Raw genomic sequence first — 20352 nt, 5'->3', positions numbered from 1 at the left:
ATCAGAAAATTAAGGAACGGTATCGAAACAAAAAATATAGAGGTTAAAAGAAAAGACGGGGATGCATGTAGCCTCCATTGTTATTTAACATTTACAACAAAGCTATGTTTAACGAAGCATTATGAGGGAAAGAATACTGTATAAAAACTAACGGAAAAATGACATCATCAGATTCACAGCCTCTAGCCTTTTTTTAGGTGACAGTATAGAATCACTAAAACACTTAATAAATACAGCAAAATCATACAGTATTCAATACGGACTGAAAATGACCGTGAAAAAAACCAAGATCATGATCGTTACAAAGAGACATACACTAAGGTGACTATTAATCTAAAGAAAATAAATACGAATTGCGTACCCGAATCTCATTCTGGCCAGGAATTTAAATTGAAAACAAACATTTGTAAAATTAATTAAGCTGTGGATTAAGAGCTATGTATTATGTATTCTTTACCTTTTTAGATCGAAATTTAAGCTGGATATTAAAAATAGAATATAAAGTAAGATATAATCATTTGAAATGTGTTGATACAGATGGATAATAAAGAATGGATTCAACGAGTTACAAATGCGGAAGTAAAACAAGCATAGACCGAAAAAGAGGATCTCGTCGCTAAAAAACCTTCAAGATTGGTATAATCGCAGATCAGTTGATCTTTCTAGAGCGACTACCAATAAGAAATGAATAGCTATAGTAATATCCAACCTTCGGTAAAGTAAAGAATTGAAATAAGAAGAAGACTTTTAAATGACACTAAAAGTTAAGATAATTTTCTTCCTTAATTGTCATTTGCGTGGCCATATCAATAAATTTTTTATATCCAATGATTATTTTACCTATTATGAGCATAACCAATCAATTAGGTGCCACTAGTAAGTTTTTAGTACAGTATAATTCCAATATAGCTTTTAGTTGTAATTATCAAGCTTAAATATGAGGATTTTTGGAATGACACTAGTAGTAGTAAGGATAATAGTACTTTTTATCTCTTGATTCCAAGAGTACTTTTCATCTTTTTATTCCAAGAACAAGACGTAACCAGACCCATAAGTTCTCTTCTGGTTATGTTTACCGTCCTTGTTGTCCGTTCTTCAGATTCATTGTCGGAGGATATTTAACCACGAGATACGACGGCGTCCCGCTCGTCTGCTGCCAAATACTTTACCCGGTATAACGAGTTGAAGAATTCGACATTTTTTTTCTTTCCGAATCACATGGCCGAGGTACTCAAGCTTACGTTGTTTCACTGAATTAAGCACTTCTTTTTCTTTTGGTCCTCAACGTTGGTGACATGGTCCACACACGATATTTTTAGTATCCCCCTGTAGATCCACATCTCGAAGGTATTAATCCGCTTTTCTGTGGCTTGCGTCAGTGTCCAGGCTTCAAATCCACTCCACACTGAAAGAATGTAGCACATCGTTATCTGCATCTTGATTCCCAAACTGAAATTACTGTAGCACAGCAAGGATCTTAACTTGATAAATGTAGACCGTGCTATTTCAATTCTGGATCTAATCTCTTGAGCGTAGACCCATTGTGAGTTGAGGGTAGTTCCGAGGTAGGTGAATCTGTCGACTCTCTGTATCTTTTCACTTCCTGCTATTAGTGCTCCGGGATCTAAATTTGCACGGCTGACAACCATGAATTTAGTTTTCTTAATATTAAGGTCTAGTCCGTATGTTTCGCTCACAGTTCTCACTCGGTGCTCACAGTTCTCACTACAGTTTTCTAAAAAAACGGATTAAAAAGGTAAATTTTATTCTAGCGAAGGGAGATCTTTAGTAGTTGTGACTTCAACTTAGACTTATTTCTGAGATCTGAGTTAGGGCTCTTACTGAAGAGGTGGAAAATTAAAGCTAAATCTTACGTCCACAACCGATGACAAAATATTTTGGCAAATCGTCAGTAATATGTGAAGAAGCTAACGTAGTTTTTACTTACTTGTTTATATTTAGATATTACTGGATACAATATGGCCTTACTATCTAACATATATCCAAAACAGATGACTCGGCTTTACGCTTAGTTTTATAGTAATGTTATGTAATAGTAAATGTAATTGTGAAATGATCTTCTAAAAACAATTACATAATAAAAATAAACCAAACATGTTTAACATGTCAGTCCTCTCAAAATTGCCTTTGTTAATCTCGTAAATGTAATGGGTGCATTACTTGCACTATAAGGCATACCTGTAAATTTCCAAAATATGATTTTCTATCGATATGATTGTTTCATGCGAACTCCACCAGTATCCGCCAGTATCCACTCTATATCCTTTCTATACCTCCATATATCCATACCTAAAGATCGAAGCATAGAGAACAAACACAACCACGAATAGCTAATGTATCGTCCACTCTGGAAAAAGGATAAGTACACGGTTTTATTACTGCATTGAAATGGATATTCGTTAAAGTGAAACACATTAAACTATTCTTGTTTACAGGAGCTACAAGTAAGTTGCACTAACTATTTAATGATTTAATAATCTGTAGTTTACCTATATCTGTAACTTTTTTCGCTTCGTTACGTTGTACAAACGGAATTCCTCTCGTTTGTCTTCTAATCGGCTAAGCATAATATACTATTTTAATTGTGTGGGGAAAGAGGCAACTAATTTATGGAAATCGAGAAATATACTTAGCATCGGTACTTGCACCGTAAAGTCTCTAAACACAAGAGAGCAGGTCAAACCTCTGAATGTGATAGCAATGTCTGAGTTGGCAATGTAATAATATCAGAAATGAAAATGAAGACTTTCTGACGGACCTGGAGACCTTCTGATGGACCTCTGCAGCATAAACGAAATACGTATTAATAATACATTTTTCCCTTTCACAGAACAATACAAACACACTTTCAAAAACAGTAAAGAACAAAGATCTATGATAGACTATATTCTGGCGAACAGAGAGTTACAGCCCTCTTAAATCTTGGATATAAGAGCACTAATATCAGCAGAAATAGGAAGCAATCATGAATTGGTATTGTGCAAAGTCCGAATGAAAACACATATATGTGATAACAAAACACCACAATACACCACAAAGATAAAAGTCAAAAGCTTACAGGATGACTTCACAAGATATCTATTCTAAAAAAGAATAACCGAAAAAAGCAGAAACACATATATCACAGACAGTGATAGAGTCGAAGAAAGCAGGGAAAAAAGTAAGTCTAATATCTTAGCCAAGGAAGTTCTTGGTGAAAGAAATTTTTTTTTTCCAAGTAAAGACTTGCAATCTGTCCTGTTTGGACAATAATTAAATTTGATAATTTAAATCTTTTTGATAACTTAAGATCGTCCTCGATGTTTCCTTTGTTGTTGATTACTGTTCCTAAGTATTTGTATGAATTTGTCTGTATTATTTTTTGTTGGTCTATCATTATTTCTATTTGATCTTCCGTCCCTTGTTTCCTTGATATTCTCATTTTCTAAGTCTTTTCTTTGTTTACGTTTAAGTTGTATTTGCTTGCTTCTAGGTTCCATTTCTTTAAGTTGTATTTCAGTTGTTGTGCAGTTTCCGCAATTTATACTATGTCGTCTGCAAATATACACATCTCAGCGTTTATCGTTTGCATTCTGTTCCAACCGATGCAGTATTTCTTGAATGTTTTCTTACATTCTTTTAGTATCTCATCTATTATATTTATGAATAGCACTGGGCTGAGACTTTGTCTAACTCCTTGAGTTGTTTTAAATGGTTCTGACTGTATATTTAACATTCTTACTGTATTTGTTGTTTTCATGTATATACTCTTTGTTGCTTCTATCAGTTCTTCACTTACTTGCTTCTTCTCTAGGCTTTCCCATATATCTTTTCTTTTGACTGAGTCGAATGCTTTTTACATGTCTATAAAGTTAAGATATATTTCTTTATTTTTCTTTAAGGCTTTTTCTATTACTTGTTGCATGGTGAATATATGGTCTTGTGTGTTGTGTCCTTTTCTGAATCCACTTTGTACGTCCTCTAATTTATGTTCTATTTCTTTTCTGAATTTTCTTTCTATTATGGTTTCGTGTACTTTGCTGCTACACATAGTGGTGATAAACCTCTATAGTTCTTACAGTCTCTTGTGTTTCCTTTCTTATATATAGGTATAATTACTGCATTTGTCCATTCTCTGGGTATTATTTTTTTTTTCTTCCATATTAGATTATATATTTATAACAATTTTTCTTGTGCTTTTACTCCTATATATTTCATCATTTCTGGTGCTACTTCATCGCTTCCAGGTGCTTTTCCAATCTTTATCTTTCTTATTGCTTTTTCCAGTTCTTCTTTTTCTATAGTATCTGGATTTTCCGTGTTTCTCATGGATGAAGATGGATTTTTCGTGTTTCTCTCTTGTTGTGGCTTTCCTTCTCCATTGTATTATCGTTCATTATTTGTTTCAGTTTCGTTTCTTTGTTGCTTCTTAGGTTTTTCAGTGTTCTGTAAAATAATTTTACGTTTTCTGTGCTGTTTTCTTTCATTTTTCCCCGAATTTTTTCTTTTTCTCTTTCTTAACTATCTCTTTAACTTTTGTTCTTTATCTCTTATAATTTTCCTATTTTTGTTGTGTTTTGGCTTGTATGTATTCTTTTCATAATTTCTTCTTTCCTTTTATTTCTCTTTTCACTTCATCGTTCCACCAAGATGTTCGTTTTCCTCTGTTGTTATTTATTGTAGTTCCACATATTAACTTAACTGTTTTTATTATCGCACTTTTAAATTTTCTCCATTTTTCTTCTATTGTTTGTGTTATTTCATGTTAATTGTCTATCTCTTTCTCTAGCCCTTCTGAGTATCTTATTTTCGTTGTTTCTTCCCTTAGTTTATAAATTTTTATTATTTCTTTGTGTTTTTTGTTTATTTTCTCATTTCTTTTTATTTCTTTTCTTTTGCTTTTGAATGTGGTTTCTAGTAGATAGTGGTCACTACAAATTTCATAACTCCTTTTTACCCTTCCGTCGCTTATCCAGTTCTTTTCTGTTTTTTGCACTATAGTATAGTCTATAATTGATTGTTCGTCTCTTGATTTGACTTCTCTTTTGATCTTGTGTATTCCTTTATGTTGGAAGTGTGTGTTCATAATTATCAGGTTATTGTCTAGACAGAATTCGAGTAGTAATTTTCCATTTTTGTTTATTTTTTCCTTCCCATAAGGTCCGATGACATTGTTCCATTTTTCTGTTTTTGTCCCCACTCTAATGTTCATGTCTCTTTGTGATTAGAATTTTCTCTGTACAATTATTTACCACTTCTTGTAATTTGTCCCAGAACTCATTCTTTTGTTTTTTCTTGCGTCTTCATCTGGTCCATAGCATATGATTAGGTTTGTATTGGTTTCCTCTGTATCCATATCTACGTCTACTCTTAGTATAAGTTCGTTATAATATATACATTTTTTTACTTTGTTGATACTGTCCTTCTTTATCATGCACGCTACTCCTGCTTGAGCTTTCTTGGTTGCTTCCACTCCACTGTATATTAGTAACATTCCGTTTTCTAATATTATTGATCCTTTTCATTTTTTCTTTGTCTCTGTTATAGCTACTATTCCAATGCTCTTATCTCTAATTTCTTCCCCAGTTCTATTTCCTTCCCATTTATACCGCTCATGTTCCATGATGCCATTTTCAAAATTTGTTTTGTTCTTTTCTGTGTTTAAGTTGTACTTCAATTTGTTTTTCCTCCCGTTTGTGTTATTATCTTTAGATCTGCTCATGTCCCTGTTCTGTGAATGTTTTGTTGTGTTTTCTTCAGATAGTTTTTTGAACAAGTTGATTCTGTATTGTATGTTACTTTTTCTATCCGGCTTGTTTTTTAATTCCATTTCCACTTAATGCCTTCAATAACTATGAACTCATATCCAATTTTTGTCCTTTTTCCATTAGTCTTTTCATCTGCTGCTATCTTCTTAAGGTTTTCTTGTATTTCTATCTCTTTTAATGTTAGGTCACATTCTATATATACTCTATATTGCTTATAGTTCATTAGTTTACCTAAGACGAAGTGACTTAACTCATCACTGCACAACTTTCCTGTTCTATCGCAATTATAATGAAAACTGAAGCTAACAACTCTCTGTCGCAGTACTTTCTGAAGTCTCCCAAGTTTACTTATTAAGAATACTCTTAGACATTTTAACAATTTATGCGTACAAACTTTAAATTCATATACCGTGCTTCTATATGAAAGTAGTAATACACCATATTTTAATAAAATAAAATTATCAAAGTGAATATTTTGTAAACTATAATAAACTTATTCTTATCAAAGAAATTGGAACGATGAGAAATAAAGATATTACGCAAGACATATAGAGGGACAAAAAAAAGTGACGGCGTATGGAGAAGAAGAACAAATAAGGAAGTGATGGAGCTCTATAACCAACTAAGCATTATACAAAAAGTAAAAACACAAAAAGCACGTTGAATTGGAACATGTTTACAGGACGTCCAGAAACAGACATAAGAAAAAATATTAACAGAAGGACCGAGTGGAGAGTGCAGACGAGGAAGACCTAAAAAGAAGTGGTTAGAAGAGGTTAAAACCAATGTAAGAAAACCAAAAATATCCGACTGGTAGAAAAAGATGAAAAACAGAGATGAGTCAAAAAATAATATATATAATATATATTATATAAGTTAATATTGTTATATATAATATATAAGCTTATTCTACACCAAAAAATTCAATATTTGATCAGCTTAAATAAAGAAATATAGATTCCTAAATGAAAAGGATTCTGGGAGAAAATTGCTTTAAATTGCGTTGAACATGATATGTTTTTATACTACTAATATATTTATATTTCTCAAATTTAAAACTAGGTAATTGTAAACTGCTTATACTGTTTAAATTTGCTCTTCAAATATAATACCCTGTAGACAGGTTTTTACTCGACCTCTCTCGTGGTGCTTATATTGTCCGAGAAATGGAAATTTGCATTACAAAATTATGTATTTATGTTGGCAAGTAATAAATGATAAAGATTTGTTTGTATAATAATGCTCGGATTTATTTACATTTGTAGAACGATTTCTTCACAAGTAATTTATTAACATGGTGCATATGAGTATATAAATAATATTCAACGCTAGATCTGGTTCGCCAGTATACGAGATATATACGGGAATGGGCAATAAAAATGAGTATTCTGTTAATAATGTTTTTTGGATTAAATAGTAGTTAATAATTTGATAAACGTTCGATAACATAGTTTATTTTTTGACATACCCCAATGTAGACACAAAATTTGTACAGTTATTTTTTATTTACCTTTTTACTATACCAATAAACATAATATGCAGTATTAAGGGAAAAATGTATTTATAGCTATTGTTAAAAGCGTAGTCACCATCTTGAATAACGTAATATGTGTGTCTTGATATTACCAATGTTAGACCTTTCCAATTTTAAAAAATATCTTGGAAAAACTAAGTAAAAATAATATTCAACACAGTTTTGATTAACGAATATTACTTCTATATAGATAAAAAGCTAAACAGCTCGTCGCAAAACAATGAGAATGCAAAAAAAGATATTACTAATATCTAATGGTTTAAGAACACATTGAAGCATACATATAGAAACACACAAGCAGGTACATTCACATCTCATCTCAAACTAGATATTTAATTAAGATTTATAGATATGTAATGTTTTTTAAGAGCCTTTATATAAAATTTCATTTATTCATTACCAATTCCCAAAACATAATAATAATACTCCAGTAAATTTAGATGATCTAAATGTTGAACTAAAAGAAGTCATGATGGACGCTGCAGGTGCAGGCATAAAATGTTGCAAAAGTGATGTTATGTTTTTTGCTGATAAAAGTTGTATTTGGACACATTTAAATATTTAAAATTTTTTTAAAAGATTTGTAGTATTCTAAGTTTACAAATAATTTTTTAAATTAAACATATTATTTGTTTCTTTTTTAGCATATGATCTTTGGGTTATATTATTTGTAATAAATATATCACATATCAAATTAAGTCATATTCCACCACAAAATAAACAAATAGTACCAAAACAAAAATTGAGAAAATATTTTAATACACCAAACTTATTTAATTTTTTGTTGTTCTACCATTTTAATAGTTTTTCTTACCCTTCCGAAGAAAAAATGTAAGTTGTTGTGTTTGCGCCTCCATTTGTTTACCACGCTATCTCTGCAAGGGCCATATATCAATCGAAGGATTTTAGGTTCCCACATCAGCAATTTATTTACTTCTGCACCTACGTAATTGACAAAAGTGAAAAAGATCGTTGCTTCCCGAGCAGCCATGTCTAGTTTGATTTTAGGATAAATTTTTCAGATGACATATTCTAAGACCAAGCTAAACAACAATGCGGACAGCGGATCTCCGTGTCTCAGTCCAGAATCAGAAAACATTTGATTTTTTACCTCCTATTCTAACTTGTGTAAAGGAGTTACTTACACACATTTGCATTACCGCAACTTGTTTTTTAGGTATACCTAGCCCAACCATTGCATTGCATAGTGTTGACGAATCATAAGCCTGTTTGAAATCCATAAGGCTTTTATGTACATCTTGATTATACTTCCAATACTTTTCAAGCATTTGTGTAATATAATAGTAAATATTTGATCAATAGTCAATTCTACAGATCTGAAGCCATATTGGTAGTAACAAACAATGTAGGACAACTTATTAGTCCAAAAAAAGAGACTACAATATTAAAGGGGTTTTATTATTTCATATGGTCAATAGACTCCCAAATATAAAAAATAACAGAATGCTGCAATTTAAAGGAGTGCATTTAAAAAAAAGGAGAGATCATTTAAAAGTCTGCGTTACTACAGGTAGAGTAAAACTATTCCAAATTAAATTCGCTATCAAAGTGTCACGTTTGAAAGTCAAAAATATTTTTTTTTGACAAAAATATATTCAAAAAACGGACCAAGAAAAACATGAAAAGGGACGATTTTTCTTTTTCGTCCCATAATTTTTTTCCATGGAGGTATACTAGGCCCTGCTTTACAAAAAAAAAACTTCTATTCTTTCTCTTCAAAATAACGTTTGAAAAAAGTCTTTAGGATTCACAGTATTAGAGATACAATTTTTCAAATTCGCCACTCACACCATTTTTGGGCCATTTTCGCTATTTTTTCGCGAACATTGTTGTATATTTTTAATATACATATACATATAATTATTGGTACATTTACTAAAAAAAAATCAATGTCCTTTAAAATAATGTACTGTAGAAGATCTGGGACTAATTTTAAGCAAGATACGGTTCTTCAAAGTTTTGTACTTTTGACGATTTTTGCTTTTACGGATATTTTTTAAATTTCTCTCTACTTTTTTTCTTGTACATTTAGGTATATAGGTTACTTAATAAGAAAGAAAGCTTATTTTCTGTTTTTTTTAATAGCCCAGTATAAAATATAATAGGACTACCGGTAACTAAGATATGGTTCGACAAAATTTTATGGTTGCAACGATTTTTACTACTTGTACTCCTCGTATGTTAACTTGAGAAAGGACCACTACAGGAGCAATGCGACCAACTTGTAGCATTAAAGTTAGTAGACCCTGATGGTTTCCAGAGCAACAATTAACAATAACAACGGAGGAAGTTACACTATCTTAGGAAAGGAATACCAAACGTTAAAACGTTTCAAACAAATGGAAAAGGTTAATGCAAGTGAATAATAAAAGTAAAATGTAAAAATGGAATAGCATGTCTCGCAAAACAGAAAACCAAAGAAGGCATATTGATGGAAGGCAACCATCGAGTTAGAATCTATGGAGAAGCTATGAACATATTAACGTGTGTATTAAAAACGGCGTCAGTAGGTGTGGCTAACGATCATACCAATATGGCGGTGGGATCAGGGCCTGACTTAATAATATTAAAACTACTATACAAATATGCCGACTTATTCAGATGATTTAATCATTATCTAAAAAGTGCAATACATTTTTAATAAACTATGATTTATTTATCCCGCGGTAAACATTAAAAATACGACATATTATACATAAAGATAAATTAATACAGTCAAATAACAAGTTGTATCTGAAAGAGATAATAATATAAATAATATTTTAAAGGGTAAAATGAATATACGGTATGAAATAAAAAAATTCGTTTGTTTTAAAGCTTATATATCTGATAACTACAAATTAACTGACACTTAAAAATGTAGTTCAATTAACAAAGTTATAAAAGTTATTAAAAAATAAAATTGAATCTGCTGATTACCACAATGGATATACTGTGTAGAAATAAAAATAATTATGCTGCAGTAGTTAATGAGATATTTAGGATGAAGATATTTGAGTATTCTCAAGAATAGAACGATCTACCTTAATTATAAAGTTTTTTATGTATACTTTTAATTTATTTTCTGAAGTATGGGCCATTACTTTGTTTAGATATTTGTATACTGACCTGTGGAACGTTAATCCTGAAGATTTTTTATTAACATTGCTTCTGCTACTGCAACTACGTTGAGAAAAAGAAACCATTATTATGCACACATCTCAATATAATATTACAGTTTTTATAAAAGTATTATAAAACTAAAAATATTCGACAACAACAAACGTAAACAATCATACACGACCTATCAAAACGATCATAACAATATGGCCGAAGTGAGGTCGTTTTTAGTCACGTGATGCCCTCTCCATAGATTCTAACTAGATGAAGGCAACTGTATATACGTATTTCTGACTATTGGTCCTCTTCAGCACGGTGCAGACAAGTTAGAAAAGGAGCATGTTAACTTGGGAAAAAATCTCTACTGAAGCAATGCTATTAATTTATGGCATTAGAGTTAGAAGACCCTGATGGTTTCCAGGGCACCAACTAGTAATAATCACAAAGGAAGCTGCACTACCTTAGGGAAGAATGTCAAACGTTGAAACGTTTAAACAAATAGAAAAGGTTAATACGACTGTAATGCCAATGAATGAAAGTAAAAATGTAATGGCATGTCCCGCAAATCGGGAAACGTTGATTATATATATATATATATATATATATATATATATATATATATATATATATATATATATATATATATATATATATATATATATATATATATATATATACGTATTTCTGACTATTCGTCGTATTTAGTACGGTGCAGCCAAGTAGAATAGGAGTCACAAATTGGTCGCATTGCTCCTGTAGTGAACCTTTCCGAACTTAACATGCTCCTTTTCTTAAAATAAATAAAAATTAATATGGATAAATAGTTATAGATACCAAACAAATCAAATTAACATTATGAAAAATTTTATAAAGGAATTGTTTTCAAATCTAAGTGCAGACCATCATAACAAGCCCTGACTCTCATTTTCAATGATATATTAACACTGGAAAAATAGTTAGAGAAAGGTTAAGATCAGAATTTATGGTACTATCAAAAAAACGAACACCAAAAGGTAAAGTAATTACACAACAAGCCTTATGAGTTACTTTGTTTAACCTTTTTTTTTATATCATACATTTAATATTCTACAAAACTTTCTTCTTAGGTTGCCTGTCCGTTCCGAACGTTGGTGATCATTCTGGCTATGATGACTTTGTTGGTTGCTATACAAAATAGCTGTGTTGAGGTCTTTCCATACCATGCTCTCAGGTTAGCAAGCCAGGATATTCTTCTTCGTCCTGGGGCGTTTTTTGCTTCAATTTTACCTTGCAAAATGCATTGAAGTAGCTCATATCTGCCTTTATTTCTCATTATATGTCCCAAGTACTGCAGCTTACGGCCCTTTACGATGATGACCGAATCCGCGGTTGTGTTCATCCTCCGTAGTACTTTTTCATTGATGACTTTGTTTGTCCAATAGTATCTTCAAGATCCTTCTGTACAACCACAAAACCTGCGAAAATTAAATATCACCAACGCAATTTGGTTTTATGCATGATCTGGAAGAAGGGATGCCCAATTCAGCATACAAGTGCTATTCAAAAGATGTAGAGATATAAACTGTAGTGTATATGTCTGCTTCGTTGATTATCAAAAGGCATTTTACCAAGTTTTCACAAAAAAAAATGATAGATACAAGTTAAATGAAATGATGCAAGATAGTGGAATTGACGTCAAATATCTGCGTAGAATTAGAAATACATACTGGAATCAATCAGCTTCTGTTAAAAGTCAACAAAGACAAAACAGAGGAAGTGAAAATTCTGCTAGATGTTTAACATTGTCATTCATGCTTCTTTGGCATTTCTTAGATTTGTTCAAATAAATGCGTAATTTCTTTATACTTTTACATTTGTTACTTAAATATTAAGTTGTTCCTTAAGTATTTCAGTGACTTCTATTTGTGCTACTACATGATTGTGATCTAGCTTCATGTAAGGGCCATAGTAAGTTTTTTACTTTTTACACTATGAGTACTGTTTTTTTTTATGCTAACATATAGTCAACTCACTTTTTAAAATAGGTTAAAATGAAAACAAAGCTTACTTTTCACCCGCTTATGTGTTCTGCTCCAAAAACACACATTGGATATCGAAAATCAGGGTCTACAAAATTATTATCAAACAAATAGTATGTTATGGATGCAAGACATGAGTGATGACAGAAGACACAAAATGAAAGCTGAAGGCCTCTAAAAGAAAAATTCTAAGAAAGATCTTTGGACTTATTAATGAAAACGGAGTATGATGATCTAGGTACAACAATGAACTTTATTAGAATTTGGTAAACTTGAGAGACTTTGATAGGCTGGTCATGTAGTGAAAATGAAGACTTAAAAGATTGCCAAAAAGAGCACTACATGTCAGCGCGGGACCGGCAAGGTAGGAGGCATAGTTTTTCAGGAAGTCAAGGCTGGATTTGGCCTGTGGCGCAACTGAAGATAAAGTTTCCTTATTGCTTCCTTATTCCTTTTTCCCTATTTCCTTAATCGTCTTTGTGTCAATGACACTCTGCTGTTTGCTGTCATATTCACGACCATAAAATTTTTTAATCCTCGTTCATTATCACTTTTGTCCAGCCAGCTGCCGCTGCCCGATTTTGTAGCAATGCCTGCAGCAAATTCTTACTAAATTATCCTGCAGGGCGTTGTTGTTACCAGGATGCGGCATGTAGAGCTATAAGTAAAAGTTGACTGCCATGTGCGGACCAGTTACTTGAAACCACCTTTAATCTATGACGCTTAGGAAGCCCGTCTCAAACAACAGGTACTATGTCCACAACGCACCCCATCGGATTTAAATTCAAGATTATTATTTCTTCATGAATATTTTTTTTCTTTCTGCTGATTCCTCTCTGTAAGTTTCTGTTATTTCTAGGAACTTTTTGTGTAAGTCTAATGATTGACCTGTGCTGCTTTAATCCCATTATATTTAACTTTTTTTCTTTTCCTGTTGTGATTTTTTCCATTGGCTGATTGTTGATTGTTTTTCAGTTGTTTATGTCTTTTTTTTAGTTTTTTTATCTCTTCTCTTCTATATATATATATATATATATATATATATATATATATATATATATATATATATATATATATATATATATATATATATATATATTAGGGATTCTACAGTATTCACTACCTTCCCTCGCTCAATCGTTTCCATCTCTCTCTGTTGTTCCATTCTCCATCGTTTAGTCCTCTCTTACTCATGGCGTCGTCTACTTCGTTCCTCCAGGATTTTCGGGGTCGTCCTCTTTTCCTCCTTCCTATGGGTCTCCATTCGGTTATTCTCTTTATCCATCTGCTGTCGCTAGTTCTTCTTACATGTCCATACCACTTTAGTCTTTTTTGTTCTATATATGTTAGTATGTCTGTTTCTATTGATATTCTTTGCTTTATTTCGTTATTACTTCTCCTATCCATTCTTGTTACTCTGCAGCATCTTCGCAGGCATTCCATCTCTGTTGCTACTATCTTACTGCTGTTTTTCTTGTTTATGATCCAATTTTCAGCTCCATATGTCATAATACTTCGCACTAATGTTTTATAAATCGCGTTTTTGTCTTCATATTTTGGTGTCTATCCCACGATACTGAGTTAAGTTGTCGGATTGCTGTTCTTCTTTGTCCTAATCTTTGTGTAATTTCTTCCTCTGTTGTTGCCTTTTTCGTGATTATAAACCCCAACTATTTAAATTTATTTTTTCATTTGATTGTTACGTTGTCATCAATCTGTAGATCTTCTATGTCTTCTTCACTTGTAGATAGGTACTCTGTTTTCGCAAGGTTAATATCTAGGCCAGCCTTGGTATATTCTTCTTGTAGTTTCTTCATCATGTAGCTGAGGTCGTCTTGGTCTTGTGCAATCACTACTTGATCGCCTGCAAAACTTAACGTATATAGGTATTCGTTCCGTACCGGTACTCCCATGCCTTCGCATTTTCTTTTCCATGTAGTCAAGGCTTTCTCTAAGTATATTTTGAATAGGGTTGGAGATCTGAAACAACCCTGCAGGAGCCCTTTTGTTGTGGTGAAGTCTCCTATGATTCTTGTTCCCATTTTAATGGACACTTTAATTTTCTTTATACAGAGCTTTTGTAGCTTCTATGAGTTCCGTCTGTATTTCTGATTTGTACATTGCTTCTCATAGTTTTGACCTTGGTACAGAGTCATACGCCTTTCTCAGGTCCACAAATGCCAAGTGTATATCTCTATTTTTTGCTTTTTTCTTTTCCAACAGTTGTTCCAGTGTGTATATATGGTCTATGCATGATCTTCCTGCCGTGAAGCCTGCCTGATCCTCCCCGATTTTGCCTTTTATCGCTTGCTCTATCTTTTCTCGCAGTATCTTCCCATATAATCTTCCTATTGATGATATTACGCTGATTCCTCTGTAGTTTTCGCATCGTTTTCTATCTCCTTTCTTAAATATAAATGTCATATATGCCGCCGTCCATTCCTTTGGGAGCTGTTCTCCATTTATGGCTTTCTGAAATATTCATTGTGTCATTCGGTGTAATTTTTTTGATCCGTATTTTATAAGCTCAGGTGAGATGCCTCCAGGTCCCGGTGCTTTCTTATTTTTGATTGCTTTTATGGCCGTTCTCATTTCCCTACCTGTTATTTCTATTTCTTGTTGTGGGAATCTGCTTCGTCTTCGCCTGTTTTCTTTTCCAATTAATTGTGGTCTTTGTTCTGTTAATAGTTCCTTGTAGTAGTCCTTCCATTCTTTGTCCTGTATATTTCCCAATTTAATTTTTTCTTTTGAGTTTTGTTTCAATCCTCTCAGTACTTTCCATGACTCCGAAGTTCTTGTACCTCCTATATATGTTTCAATATTTAAGCAGATTCTTCCCCATTCTTCATTCTTTTGCTGTGTTATTTGTTTTTTCACTTCTCTATCTTTTTCTCTGTATTCTTTATAAACTTCATCGTTGTTTGTAGTCAGCCATTTTTGTATAGTTGCTTTTTTTCTTCAATTATTCTTTTTGTTGGTTTATTTATTTCATAATAATGCTGTTTATTTGTTATATGTTCTTTTTCCCCAAGGGCTTCGAATGCTGCTTGCTTTATACTCGCCTTTATATTCTCGTATATTTCTTCGATGTTGCCGTATCTAAATTCTGTTAATTTTTGGTCTAGACGTTGTTGGTATAGTTCTCTTATTGATTGTTCTTGGAGTAGTTCTATATTGTATTGTTTTTCTCTTATAATGTTCAACGGTTCTTCCGTAGACGGGGTCTTGTTATGTTTCCAATTAATGCCCCTTTTTGCTGTCAGTAGTCTATGGTCCGTTCCACATTCTGCTCCTCTTTTGACTCGCACATCTTTGATCTTTATTGTGGTATCTTGTTTGATTATTACGTAGTCTATTATCGATTTCAGCTTTCGTGTTTCTTGCGTCCATGGATATCTCTTCATTTATTAATTTGTAAATACCATCATTTGACTATGATTTCATATTGTCTATATCCATTGATAATAGTTATAGTTATGGCTCCCTTGATAATTTTGTTTATTTTCTGGGCTGCTTTTTGCCTTAAAGCTTAAATTAAAATTGTTTTTGATTTTAAAGTATTAAAATAAGCTAAAATATTTATACCTATATTTGCAATGAATTATCAAAATATATAATAAGTGAAACGTAAAACATGATAAGTAGCTTTAGAACTATGTTAAACATACTAAACAATGTTTTTAAACTAATAAAGGCTATTCTGGAAAGCCATATCATTTATATAAAATAGTTTAATCTACACTTGACCTATAATTTTTAATATAATATGTATAAATAATTCAGAATAATACTATAGTGTACAATAAATTGTAAATCATTCGTTCGTTTTTAGTACTTACTTTAACTATTATTCCTAATATTAACATTTCAACTAGACATTAATTAAAAATTCTCCAATTCATTTACTCCTCTATTGTTATGCATACATATGCATCAAAATAATTGCTTTAATTAAGAGGTTAAATTACGTCATTAGAATATTTCAAACGGCAGAAGGGAAAGTTTTATTGCCCTTTCAATTCTGATAAGGACCGTGTAGATGGGACCATTTGTTTCTTTAAATACACTTCGAAATTTCTCAGCAAAACTTTAAGATAAGTATAAGATTGCCATTGTTGGAAACCTGTCACAAAACAGAAGGTATGTATTTTATATTTAAAAAGAGGTGACCTGGTTTCGGTATTTTTGTTTTATTCTTAAGTAAAATATATTTTTTATATATTAACATGTTGCTTCTTGTATGTGTTGGGATATATTGCAGTAAACATTGATGTTAAATTAGAGAAAGTTAACATGAAATAAAATTATTGATAAATAAATGTAGTAAATATTGCTTGCGAGATTGCTTAATAACATATTGTCCATCAAACTAAATGCTTTTTTGGAGCATCACCAAACATGTTCTTTTTAATTACAATTATCGTTTTCAGGAGTAGAGTTTTAATTAAAAACTATGCAAAAGCAATTGACGATTAATACCATTTATTAGAACAACACAATACGTTTAGAAAAGTATTACCTGTTTTACGAAATCCATTAATCACTTGTAGATCACGCTTATTTTAGACCTTATTGCATTGGTAGGGGAGTAATACACTAAAAGTACTATTAAATAAAAATATTACTTGAGTCAGAATATTGAGAAAAATAAACCCGAATACTAGTTAGTATATTACAAAAATCTGTTTGTCACATTAAGTAGTAGAATCATGGAGTATATATATATATATATATATATATATATATATATATATATATATATATATAAATATATATATATATATATGTATATATATGTACATATTATATATATATACACACATATATATATATATATATATATATATATATATATATATATATATATATATATATGTATATCAATAGAATTTAACTAGTGAATGCGGAAAGAATTTAAAAAAATAATAACTTAACTGATCCAAAATAAATGTAAAGAATTCCAAACATAAATCGAAAAATAATTAGTAAAACAAAATAGTCCTCCTCGAACATTAAAAAGACGCAGAATTAATCTGACTTGACAGTGTAAAGTGTGACATTGGTTTTGTGACATTGTATATTGTGGTATAGATAGTATTCATTTTCATGTTGGAAAAATGTTGAATTGTCTCAATTCTGCCTCAATTCAACATTCTTCCAACATGAAAATGAATACTATTCTCAGATTTCTGGAGTGGCCATGGGTTCACGCATCTCAGCATCAATGGCAAACTTAGTAATAAAAATATTAGAAACAACAGTCATCTCTAAATTAAAGTAAAACCTACATTTCTACAAACGATATGTTGATGACTGCTTACTCTGCATTCCGGATCATGAAATCGATTATACTTTTAAATGTTCAATAATTACCATAATAACATTCAGTTTACTTATGAACTAGAAGAAAACAATAAAATTAGTTTTCTTGATTTAAGTTTAGAATATAACAACACTAATCGAATGATAACAACTAACTGGTTTACAAAAGATGTTTGGTCCGGAAGATATCTAAATTTTAATACCAACGCACCCATAGCCCACAAAAGAGGTGTTGTGTTCAGTCTTACTGACAGAGCAATTAAACTATCTAGTCCACAGTACCATTCCACAAATTTGAGAAAAGTTAAAGATATTTTAGAAAAAAATAATTATCCACCAGAATTTTACAACCCTTTTTAAAAAAATAGAAATTATATTATCAAAAATCAATCCAATTCCAATACCATACCAAAACATACCCAAACCATACCTAGCAATAATAATAATAATAATGTTACCAACTCCAACAAATCCTATATATCATTACCATACATTATTAGATTTTCTGAACAACTGTCAAAAATGTTTCCAAAGTATAATGTTAATATTGGACCTAAATCATCAAAAACATATTTTGGAAAATATTTTTTAAAACTTAAACCTAAAGTTAATAAAGACCATCAATCAAACGTTATTTATAAAATAAACTGTAAAGACTGCAACTCAACATATATTGGACAAACACACCAATACCTACATAAAGGAATTGTTGCACACAAATATAGTGTACAAACCAAGGCAATAAACACAATAGCCCTAGCCAAATATTCTCTAGAAAATATCCATTCTTTTGATTTTGAAAATGTACAGATTTTGGAAAAAGAACAAAATTACAACAAATGATGCATATTGGAGTTGACTCACATAAAAAAAAGATCCAAATGCCATAATTATAAGACTGACATCAAAGATCTTTCCAATATGTATCATAATTTAATAAATTGAGTTGTTTTTTTAAATGCACTATGGGAAATATTTAAAATACGACCCTGAACATTTAAAATATCGGCCAGATGTGATCTGTCAATGTCAGATACCAATTTTTAACCCATGTTAAACATTTTAAAAAAGTGTAAACATGAAATTTAATTGTAAAATGGAATGTTTAAAGTTTAATAAAGTGATTATTGACATTGAAAATGGCAAATTTGCCGAAACGTTTGAGCAAAATTTAAATAGTTTTAATTACATCAGACCGACAAACCCAGGAATTTAAAAAGTTTCTATTTAAACATTCACGATCAGAAAATAACAAACTAAGGTAAAGTGTAACTGCAAGCAAACTTCTGTCAAATTAATAATAACTTTCGAAAGTCCAATTTTTTAGTTTTTTTTAAAGCAGTGAAAAATATTTCAAACAAACCAACGTGACAAAATATTGAGGACAATAAAATAATAACATTTACTTTAATTCAATTCTTTATAACTATTTTAACAGTAATTGCCGGAATTTCTAGCACACCAAATATCAACTACGACAGGATGGCCCTCTCCCCTCACCCATTAATATGGAATTACAAATGCTTGACATACCAAGACCCATTAAGGGGAATTTGCTCTTGATGTGGTCTTGTCGGTATGAGGTCAAAATCTGGACTTTATGAAACACATCGGAATGTAATCTGAGAAGTTAAGGAGTTAACATTCTTAGCCGGATAAACGTCCGCTGTTACAGTGCGCCAGTTATTGAGCCTAGAAAGGCATTTCTAATTATTATAATATGGGAATATTACCCAAAAATAAGCTATTCGCTTCACAGAATCGTTAGCAATCATCAATGTTGAAATTTCGTTTTAGGACGATTTTTACACGACAAGCACTGTTGTGCTAATTTTTAATTATTTAGTCAAATTTATTTAGAGTACTAATTTAGTACAGTTATCAATTTAATAGATATCTAAAATAAGCTAAGCATTGTATCATTATTATAGAAGCTGTTTTAAGCATTTTTAATATAATTACTACTACTGCTTCACTGGTTATCCTATTTTTTTAGTCCTACACTGGTAGTGTTGTTATTTTAGAAGATCTCTACAGAGATGTGTTTTTTTTCTATAATTTTATCGTTACCGTGCACATCTCAGACCACGACTTAGGGTTAAATTAACATCTGAATACTACCTAGTTTTTGTTTTTTTTTTCTTAAGATTAATTAGCATTGACGCAAACATGGATCTATTATGATCTATCTATTATATTCTTTGTTAATTTAAGTTACACTTAATTTTTTCAGATATACCCAATTAACTACAACGTACAGGCACACCATCATATTGTTCAACAAAACCTAAACTTAGTGCTATTATTGGCTTCTTCATTGTCGTTAATAGATCAGTCGGTTATCTTGATATTAATGATTGATAATAATAGTAACATCTTACGGCATTTTTGCCAGGGAGATCCTTTCGGACAGGTTCCGGCGCCATTTGCATCTTGAACCCCGTTCCAAGTAGCTAGTGTCAATGCACATACTAGCCTAGGAGCCTAGATTAATAATTAATGAAAATAAAGTTAAATCACTCACGCATATTATTATGTATCAATAATACTATCATTAAAAGTTGGGTAACTAATTTGATTGGTAGAGAAA

The sequence above is a fragment of the Diabrotica undecimpunctata genome, chromosome 2, assembly GCF_040954645.1.
Source record: "Diabrotica undecimpunctata isolate CICGRU chromosome 2, icDiaUnde3, whole genome shotgun sequence".
NCBI lineage: Eukaryota > Metazoa > Arthropoda > Insecta > Coleoptera > Chrysomelidae > Diabrotica > Diabrotica undecimpunctata.
Note: the sequence above shows the minus strand (reverse complement) of the source record.